Raw genomic sequence first — 11,362 nt, forward strand, 5'->3', positions numbered from 1 at the left:
TACGTAAAATTATGTGTTTAACGATAGTGAAGATTCGCGTGGAACATTTACGCGGACACAAATTATTGTTCTTGTGAAAGTTATTTCCATTTGAATTGAATTATATAGTTATGTTATTTTATTTTGTTATGAAATTACAGCTAATATATATAGCTGAGAGTAGAGTATTAAAATAGCTTGTGAAGCGTTAGAAAGAAATAAATTGTACAGTTAAATAAAAATAGTTTATAAATTATTGAAAAGCGGTATAATTTTGAAACTGCTAAATATGTCAGCGTTTAATTATTACTATAGTAATATTAACTATAGTTATACCTTCAATGGGTCAATATAAATGTGATTATCATTATTATATCAGGAAATACGTGTATTTCTTTACAGTGCAATAGCTTAATAATCTTAGTAATCTTAGTATGTAGGAAATTTAAATTGAACAACTCATATGTTCTTGTAAATTACGTTGATAGTTATAATGATAGTAATATAAGTAAATTATCATTATTAATCATACGAAAGTGCATACCTATTAAAATCTAGTTTGTATAATCAATTTCACGCATTTCCTGTAGTAATGTTAAAGAACTATTAGTTAGATTTAAGAACTTGGTGTGAATATTGAATCAAAGTACTAACTTTGATTAAGAAAAATATCGTTGTCTGTTTGAAATATAGTTTTATTAATTTGTATTTTTCTTGGAAAATGTCATTAGTTTATATTAGATGTTATGTGTCATTTGGTTTGAGATTTAGCTGTAAGAAAATGTATAAATTATATACTGATCGCATCTTGTAAGTATTTCTTGTTAGATTTTCAACTATAACCCCGTTCTACATTTTTATCTACACCAATTTCGGTAAAGGTTAGAAGATCTTAGGTATTTAAAAGTTTGCGTCTCAATCATACCAATAAATCTTGCAAAAAAAAAATTAAAAACGGTTGTCTCTTAATAATCAGGAAATACTTAACTTGCGAATTGTAGTTTATATAAACTATACATGTTATTTTTATATATTTAGTTTTTTTCTCTTTGACGGCTTGAAGCTTGTAATTTTGCCCTTCGCTTAAACAACTGCGTGATAGTTGTATGTGTTGATAATCACTTGACGCCTCGAAATGTTTCATTTGTTATCTGTCAAAATGTGAATTATTTGACAGTTAGATCGCACTATGAAACTTTTCGAACCCTAAGAGGCTTTTAGTATTTAGACTGCATAAAGCAATATTGCAGTGGTTGTCAACATACCACGTAGGTATTAGTTGTAATCAAAATAACCATAATTGTATAATGTGGTCAAACTTAATTCAGTGATCGAATAAACTTGTTACACCAATTATCATTGAATTTTCTATGTTCCCAATGTTTGTCCTTTGACATAGATCTATTTTGATAAGGTGCAGTTAAATGACCTTGTAGTCATTGAAGAACCTCATGGCTTAGAATACTTGGGAGATACTTACTGGTAGGAAAAGCCGCAAATTAAAGAGAGCAATGCTGGAATTATGTGCCAAAGGTAATAGCCATTGATGGAGATTCCACTATGGAATAGTTAGTCAAGAACAAGAATGGACAGTCATTTTCCACTAGATTACCAATTATCATAATGAGGAGTTAGTGGTCGGGCTTTGAGATCGTACAGTAGCAAATAATTGCTAAAGTATTAAATATTCAATAATAGATTTACTAAACTTTGTCTGTCCCAAATTTGCTTCCGCTTTAATTAATTCATATGTATGTATATATGTACTTCAATAAGAGATTTAAACAACGCAATAATAAGAATCAGTATTCATCCACATATTATTGACATAATTAACAAAATATATATAAATAAATTTTATTACTCTAACATGTACAAGGACACCATTTCCAAACATAATTTATTTTGTGAAATCTTCATCCAATTTTTTCCAGCTACTCTTTCGATCTCGGCGGTCCATTGCTCGATTAGTGTGTCCTTGTTCATTCTTCCGTTTGGACCAGTCCATTCAGTTACTGTTTTAGAATATCTGTCATCGAACAACGGGCTACGTGCGATGCCCATTTAAGTTTTATGGAATGTTCAGCATCAATTGTTTTTGTTTTTCTGCTAATACATTCACTTATATGTTTGTTGCGTAATTGAATTTGGCTTATGATTAGTTTTTGATATCCAAGTTTGTATTCCATATTATGTAATACAAGGCATAGCATAAAATAGTAACACAATATGTAAATAAATTAGTATAAATAGTTTCAAAAGTTCATAAACTTGATTAATAAATAATGTTCACTTTTAGAATACATAGTTTTTCTATTTTAATGAAATTAGACGTAAATTTTAATTCGAGTTGAATTTCAAATAGCAATTAAAATATCAGAAATTAATCAACTTAGGAAAATGTTTACGTTACAACTTTTCGGAGACCGTCTTAATTAACGGGTCGTCAAAATTCTACGAGGGATTTCAGAATTCCTGTCGGTTAATTATTAGCCCAACTGTTGTCTTATCTTCGGTCTAACCCATGTTTTATATTTTTTGGAACCTGAAATGTCTATCTAGAAAAATCGTGTGGTACTTGGGGGCAGTCCCCGGAGTTTACAATTTTACAGATACATCAATTATATAAGAACATAAATCATCTATCAAAGGAGAAAATTAATCAACCAAACACAATTAAAAAAAACTACAAATCAAAAATTAATATTAAATAAAACTAAAAAGCTTAAAAACAAAATGAAAATAACAATAATAATCTAAACTAAATAAAAATACAGTAGCATACTCTAAAATACTACGCACAAATGATTTGTAAAGAGTAACTGCACTTGAAATATGAAGAGGACCTTAATAGTTAATGAACTATATAAATAATATATTCATAATACCTATAAGTCGACTGACAAATTTTATTATGTTTATTTTATTCTTATTTATATAACCCATATATAGGTATTCATTAATCTATACTAAATATACGTAGGATTAATTAGAAAAGGCTCACTCTACCCTCTCGATGACTCCGGACTGAGTGCCACTCATACAAGCTTTGTGTTCTATTGATTACACTGAGCTTAGTATTTGTCTATTCAATTAATAAACAGAAAAGGGTTCGTTTAATTAGATACTTTTAATTGGCCAATATTTATTTTTATTGACTTCTATGTTCGGCATACAAATAATTAAATTACGAAATAAGTAATCCTGCGGTTTTCTGTGGTAGAATTAATATGTATGTTTATTATTGTTTGTATTGCTATATACCAACAATAATAATTGTAGAAAATAATAATAAAGGCACTTTAATTCCAAGCTTTAAAAAATATAAATATACATATTAAAAGGGTGTTAGTTTTGTTATTATACCTTTTATGTACGTTTGTTATTATTATTTGCGTTTTTTTTTGTTCTGCAGTATGGACCCCTTGCATCCTCCTGAATATTCCATTTAATACTGTTCCTAGCTTCCGCCATCAATCTCCCCAGAAAACATTACTATGTTACCTTACCAATATATATAACCCATAAATAACTTCACTTCAAGTTTTCAGTGTAATAACCACAAATAATTTATAACTGAATATCATAAAATATTGAACTAAATAAAATCTCGTCAATTATGAAAATAATTTACACTACGCCTTCTATTGACATTACTAAACTTAAAAACCTATTGTGCCAACCCTACACAATTTTTTATTACCTAATTCGACACGATCCTAAAAAAATACAAAAGTCCCTCGTCCCTTCAAGAGGAAGGGGTGAAGCGAGCCGTGAAAATTTAACAAGCTCGCCCACCGGTCGCGCCCCTCTAATATTTAAAGCGCCGTTAGTACGTGGTTTCAATACTAAATTACTTACGCCATACAAACTACAAAGCCTTCGCCGATAATGCATTGCAACGCGAACGAGAATTAGAGAATTTATAAGCGTAAAACGTATTTATTTTTCCTCTCTAAAAGTATTCATAGGTTTTTTATTTGGATAATTATATTAAATTATATACTTGGTGCAGGTTGAAGTTATAACAGCCTATCGGCTTATTTAAACGGTTCAAATCCCGTAATTGTATTGTTGTTGAAAAGATCTTTATCACTTACGTGAAGTAAACAGTCACAAAATTTTATCGTGAACTACGCCTGCTAATAAATCTGTTTCTTTAAATAATCATAATAAAACATTTATTTATTCTAACTTGCATGAGACCAGAACGAAATTTATAGGAAATTCAACGGTAAAGCATATATCAAAGGTATTATTTTGTTGATGTTTGATGCACTGCGATCACAGTTTAAATATTGATGCACTCTCAATGCCAGAGGCCGAGCGAGTCGGCATTGCCAGCCTTTTAAGAAATAATACGCTCTTTTTTTGAAAGACTCAAAGTGCAAATGGTTCGGAAATACCTCATTTGGCAGTTGGTTCCACATAGTGGTGGTGCACTGAAAACTGCACTGAAAAACACTCCTTTGTAGAACGATGGAGGTCGAGGTGATACAGGTGGAGTTTCGTATTCTGCCTGAACGTCCAATGATGAAACTGAACTGCAGGTATTAATCCCAAGAACTCCTCTGAACACTCTCAATGGTAAATGAGGTAGACGAATGACGATGCAGAGTAACACCACATCTCTTCGCAATGCAATGGGATTTAGCCGCTCGGAACGGATTGTAGCTATGGGATATTTTTTTATCTATTGTGATAGAAATAAATTTGTATATCCAAATAAAAACTATACAAATAATAAAATGAAACGGGTATATTATAACGAGATGGATATATTTCTGTAAATGTATTAGATAAAAATAGAAAACTAGTTACGGTGAAAATTAAACTATGCTACGCGGTTGCTTCGGCGCTACGCCGTCAGCCGGACTACGAAAAGTAATAATAAAATTTTAATGTACCATTTTTATATCAACTTTTAAATAATACATATTTAAAAACGCCACTAATATTAGTGACGTTTTTGACTGTTATATAAATGAATCGAAATGAACGCTACGATTCAATAATCATTGATATCATTTTGCTACCAAGTGTAACGTTATCGTGTTCTCAACAAGACGAATTACAAACATAACATATTCATTTCCCTCATGGAAGCATCCATCTGGGTTCACAACTGTAACAAGACACGTGATATTGCCAAATATCATTAGCGTCGAACATTACGCAAAACTTAAGATATTGTATACAAGGTAAATATTATTGTAATAATACTTAATATGTAATACTTATCTAAAAATATTATCAAAGTATTTTTGATTTATTTAAATACACGCTTGATATGGTAATATATCCTTTATCGAGTTATCTAAAGCCGATGGCAGAAGATCGTTTTTATGTATAAAAACCCTACACAATTTTTTATTACCTAATTCACACGATTGCCTTGCCGATTTGCCACTTTAATATGTATATGAAAGTGGCAAATTGGCAAAGCAATCGGAAAGAAATGTTATTATGAAAATCTAATCAGAAACTTCGGTGTTAAGGTATGAGGAATTGAACCCGAGTAAACTAAAAAAAAACAATTTTAGAAGGCACTACAAACCAAACAGTTCGTTTTACTATGAAACAGCTATTATTTTTTACAGTAGATGACGTAGACAGTTGAAACGATAATAAATCTTGTAGCTTATGTACGTGGTTTTTGGCGCGGTACGTGGGTGTCGGGGTAGTGGCACACCTGCGATCGATAGCGCACCTGCGTAGTCATGGCAACCCGCCTTTGACGTACAAGGCATACAAGGTAGCGGAAGCGATATGTAAAACAATATGGATACTCTACACTTGGTTGGAAACTAACCTTTTTTATGTCAAAGTATTCCAATAAGAGTTGCTTGCTATATTGTTAGTTATAAGATTTAGGAATTTAAGTTTAATTTTTTAATGTTTGTATGTAGGTTAGTTGGTGTGGGTAATATAATGGAATTCTATCGCATTAGTTGTAACTGTTAAGATAGGAAAATTTACTGGAAATAAATAAATAAATAAATAAATAAATAAATAAATAATATGTTTGCTATTGTCATAGTTCATAATGTTTTTTAATGAAAAATAAAACGAATAAAATAAAGTATTTTAACATATGAATCTAGAAAACATTTGAATAATGAAATAAAAAATGCAATACATTTAACCTGAAACTACTACATACTAACCTTGTTTTATTAAAGCAACTTTTAAACTCTGGCTTTGAAGCGTGAGTTAGACCAGCGTTATTTGCTGCACTTTCTATTTTAAGTGAACCTCGTACATTTTTATAGCGCGCAATTTCAGAAATCCATTTACTTTAATAGACACGGGGAAAATGTTTCAGGATTTTTTAAATACATCACATATTTCGTAGCAACCTAATTGGGTTCACTTTTCGTCGAGAAGGTACACATCGTGTTTTACGCTTCATTAAAGTTTTATTATATATTTAGTTACATTTAGAAGATTTCGGAGTCTTCTAGGCCCCATTTATTGAGCTCTATGCTGATGTGTATCTTAAATTGATTAAACTCGCTACTATATCGAATCTTAGACGGTAATTTATTAAGTAATCGTAAACCCTCATAAAAAAAACCAGTGGCGCTACAACCTTCTTAGGTTTGGGCCTCAGATTTCTGTATCTATTTCATGATCAATTTCAATCTAATGGGTAAGTAGTTGATCAGCCCATGCCTGACACACACCGTCGCCTTTTTTGGTGTAAAGCAAGTCAGTTTCCTCTCAATGTTTTCACTGATAGTTGAATAAAAAAAAAATTGTTGTTATTTTCATTTATTTTGTCATGGACGTTTTATATTTCACAAAATCGTGACTTTTATAATTCTTGTATTTCTTAGTCTTTTGTATTGCATCACAATTCATGAATCCGTGAGAATAGCTTTTGTATTATTTTGGATTAAGGTTGATGTTACCATAATTGCTTTTAATAAGATTTCACCTATTTCCTTTTTTAGTTTTTCCTTAAGAGGATTGCCTGGAATACGTCGCTTATTAGTGATAAGGCCTTACATTCCCTTATAAATTTTACGTATTGTGTTATTTGTTATAAATGTAACGAGGGGTAAATAAATTAATAAACGACACATTGACATACGGTCTCAAAACGTCCGGACGCAATATATAATAAAAATCGCGGTATTGTGTGGTATTCTTTGAGATGTCATATATGTTTCAAATCTTATCGGTCTTTAAAACAATATATTAAATCTAGCTTTCTAGAGGGTTCATTGTAAATGACCGGATGAAGGATTACACTCACATATGAAGTATAAAATATTAAGTTTGAGTATGTTAAACGTTGCTTACATATTAAAAGCCATTTAATTGAGCATAGTTCTTTACAACCATATTATTACTAGGATTCTTAATACAGTCTTGAAACAATGAATTCAACACGAATTTTATCTTGATGGGTATCAGTCAAGTTGTAGGAGTAAGTTACTGAACAAACATTCGGATACGATGCGCGTGGGAAGAAACATGTGCTGGTGGGGTGAAGGGTGCAAAAGGGATTACTTTTATACATGATACCTTAATGAAAAATTTACGCCCCACTTTACGGCTATAGTTTGTTTACGTTTAATAAAGTTGAAAGCGGTTTAAATAATTCCATATCCAATTAAATATCCACGGTAATAGTTATTTCGAGTCTTAGTTTATAAACTGAAATCGTTAGATTATATTCTTAAAAATAAATGAGTGTAATTGCATGTAGCTGTGTTGGCCTAGTGGCTTCAGCGTGCCACTCTCATCACTGAGGTCGTAGGTTCGATCCCCGACTGTAAACATAGAACCTACCTTAAATGCTTAAGAAATATACATGAAATGCTTCTAATTTTACATTTACTGCCAGATTAGAGATATTCGGCTGTGTTGTGTGATGCTGTGAAAGTTAACCTTCTGCTCATGATGCAGGTTATGTACATTCTATGTACATTTATCATTCACTCGAACGGTGAAGGAAAACATCGTGAGGAAATGGGCTTGCGTTAGACCCAAACAGTTGACGGCGTGTGTCAGGCACAGGAGACTGATCACATACTTGCCTATTAAAGGCCGAGGCCCAGACCTAATAGTCAGGTTGTAACGCCACTGATTAATTTAAATTTGAATCCTTTTAATTAGACGTCCTTTTAGATAGAAAAGTTAAAAAATGAACATGATATAGTTTTTATTAATACCCATTAATAGCTGGAACTCAAAGCCGTATTGTTTTTAGCAGCTTTATAGTAGTTATAGGTTCATACAAATACTTAAACCTATGTGGTGCATTTTCTTTAGTGGACAGTAGTAGTCACCAAGAAAGCGTGACCTTCAATGTTTTCCTTAATCGTACAAGCAATCGTTAATTGCTCAAACATAAATCAAGTTTTTTGCTGTACATCTAGTAGCTAGTATTATTTTTAAATCTAAACGAATTATTTTTAATAATTCTTTGGTTCAAGACTAAACGTGGTTGAAAAACCTTTATTAAAAAATAAAGCTGAGATTCTTGTTAAAAGTGATCTCGTGTTCCAAGATAAGTCGCTAGTCTCAGGTGCGTTCTGAGTGAAATACAAGACCTAGACTCCAGACAGGAATAAATTCGTTTTACGTAAATAGACTACATAGATTGAATTCAAAATGGAATAAGAAGGTTTAAATTTGGTAGAAATTTAAAAGTTTCATCTAGTTTTGGGTATCTCTATGTAGATATAATATTCTTATCAGGGAATTATGTATCATTCTAGCAACTATAACAATGCAGTAAAGCAATAACCGTAACATAACCATACATACATGTGGACGTTCCACTCAGAGTTCCTAAGTTGAACCGCTCAGATTTGGACGACGAAGGTCGAGGTGATACGGGTGGGATTAAAGTTTTAAGGGCCTCAATTAGTAAACAATTCTGATTCAATTTCGGTAGAATATATCGGATACATTATTTAACGGAAGGACAAGGGCTGTGACATATAAAAGTGTAAAACGCTCTTGGCAACGAATAGTGGTTTTCGATCAGTGTCGACCGAAGGCGGTGACGAACGAGCCAATTTAGCTAGAACGGCTTCTACCCTCAGCTCCCTTTTCATTAATTCTAATTAATTTACCTGAGAGAAATTTTCTTGTGTCTTTAAAGGTTTGTTATTTAAGTATAATGAATTTACTACCTGAAGGCGAAAGGTCCCTGACAATGTAGTAGCGTATAATTCCCGTTATATCCGTTGCTAGGGTTTTATGGTTAATCCGGCTTTATTAATTAGTAAAGAAAATACTTTTTTAAATGTTACCTCTATTAACCGATGACTATTTTTTTAGTGACTAGTTCTTTGGTTTTGTATGAAAGCACAACAAACATTGTTACTTTCGTAGCCAAATAATTGTTTTTTTTTAGATATAGCGTTAAATAAATAGGCGTAACGAAAGGGAAATAACTTCGCATCTATAATTAAATAGTGCTTTAAGCTTTTTATAGTTACCTTTATTAAAACCATACAGCATTTAAAATTTTCTAAAATTTAAATAATAAAAGTGGTTGACCAGAGCAAGCATCAGCTCTGGAGTCACCGGTACTATCTACCAGCACCTTAAATCTTTAATTAACACCTGTGTACTTATACTCCACGTCCCAAGAGGCTTAATTCCAAAGGGAATATAATCAAGGTTGGAGTGAAAACTCTAATATGAGAGTCATTTATTATTGGCCTCTGCTCTGTTAATGCCGCAACCTTTTTTGTTGTCCGAGCGAGGTGAGACGGGGCAAACGTGTCCACACAAGTAACATGCCATACCAAAGCCCGTCCCATCTTCAAAAGATTTAATCCAGTTGCTATCGTCTCTAACGATAGAGATCGATTAGATTAGATTCTTTTTATTAGATTATGTAATCTTATTCGTGTTTGTAGACCTAGACATACTAATCCCGTACAAACATCCCAATCGCTCTCAGGTGCAATTCCCAACAGGATATTGCCGGCTCAGTAGGAAGGGCTTGTGTTACGAACCTTGAGCCGATATTTGTTTAGGATAATTAACTGTTTACATCATTTCAATACTTGACAATATATACTCGTGAAATTTATTTGCTTATATTGTTACGAAACATTTTATGATTTTTATTCTTTAAATAATTATTACTTTTAATAAATAATGATAAGTGCTAATGAATCTATAATAAGAATCATGATTATAACATGAATTTTGTGTCGATTCTAATTAAGAATCTTTTGGTGAACTGGTAGTTGTGACTTTAGTTTAGAATCGAGTTGCTGATAAGAACAGCGTTGTTAGAAAATAATACTTTGTTTCTATTAATTTATTATATTTTGTTTCAGGATGGCGCGAGTCTCTTCTGTCTCTGCCAAAGAAATGGCTGAGCACGCAGCTATCTGGGACCGAGGACGACGAAAGTCCGGTTAGTTTATACTTACGGTATAAGTTTTGATATTGATAAATACATATTTGTTTGCCATGAAGGATGGACGCATTTTTAAGAATTGCAGAATTATATAGCCGTAATCGCCCGCGCCACCAAAAGATTCGCATATATCCATCATCTTAGAGCCCTTGGGATAGTATTGTCTTTTATTAACATAACTTTTACACATTTAAAGAAAAACACTTTTTAACGGATTATAGTTATGTATTATTGAATTTAAACATAAGCCCTTGGGATTTTACTAAGCCAAATAACACATCTAGAACGTACACCTATCTAACTCAAACTCTGTCATATTAAGTGTTCGAAATGCATAATTTTAATCTACCTCCAGTACTACTACATCCACTCGACATGCGTCAGACACAGAAGGCTCACCAACTTGCTTTAAAAAAAATCTCTCTCTGATGTCGTCTCTCAGTCTGAAGCATAAACTTAAAATATTGCAGCGGTATGATTTAAGAAACAAAAGAGGTCGCACTGATTCGGATTCCAATGGAAACCATAAACTTATTTGCTTTGTTAGTTCACTAGGATTACTGGTGTAATTAATGATCAATAACAGACCAAGGCATCTGCACAATGCTATATTATTTTACACACTTTTAAGCTTTATGGGTTGACATAGTTTTAGAAATTAATAATAAACCAAATTTCTGAATGTTTTTATTTCTTACTGCAGCAGGTAACGGTAGTGAAACTGCCAGTGCCAGAGTTACAGGCCACTATCAACGCCTACCTGGATTTCACTTCGGTGCTTCTCAGTCCCCAGCAGCAGGAGAATACACAGGAGTTGGCTAAGAAGTTCTGCGAAGATGTGGGGCCAAAGTTGCAGAATATACTGCAGCAAATGCAGAAGGATAAAGTCAATTGGGTGAGTAATTACGAATTCTAAATATATCATAATGTGCTTTTGATTATAGTCTTGTGTACTTTTAAGTGCCTTATGTTAGTAATATACAT

The sequence above is a fragment of the Pieris rapae genome, chromosome 8 (assembly GCF_905147795.1).
Source record: "Pieris rapae chromosome 8, ilPieRapa1.1, whole genome shotgun sequence".
In the NCBI taxonomy this organism is placed as follows: Eukaryota; Metazoa; Arthropoda; class Insecta; order Lepidoptera; family Pieridae; genus Pieris; species Pieris rapae.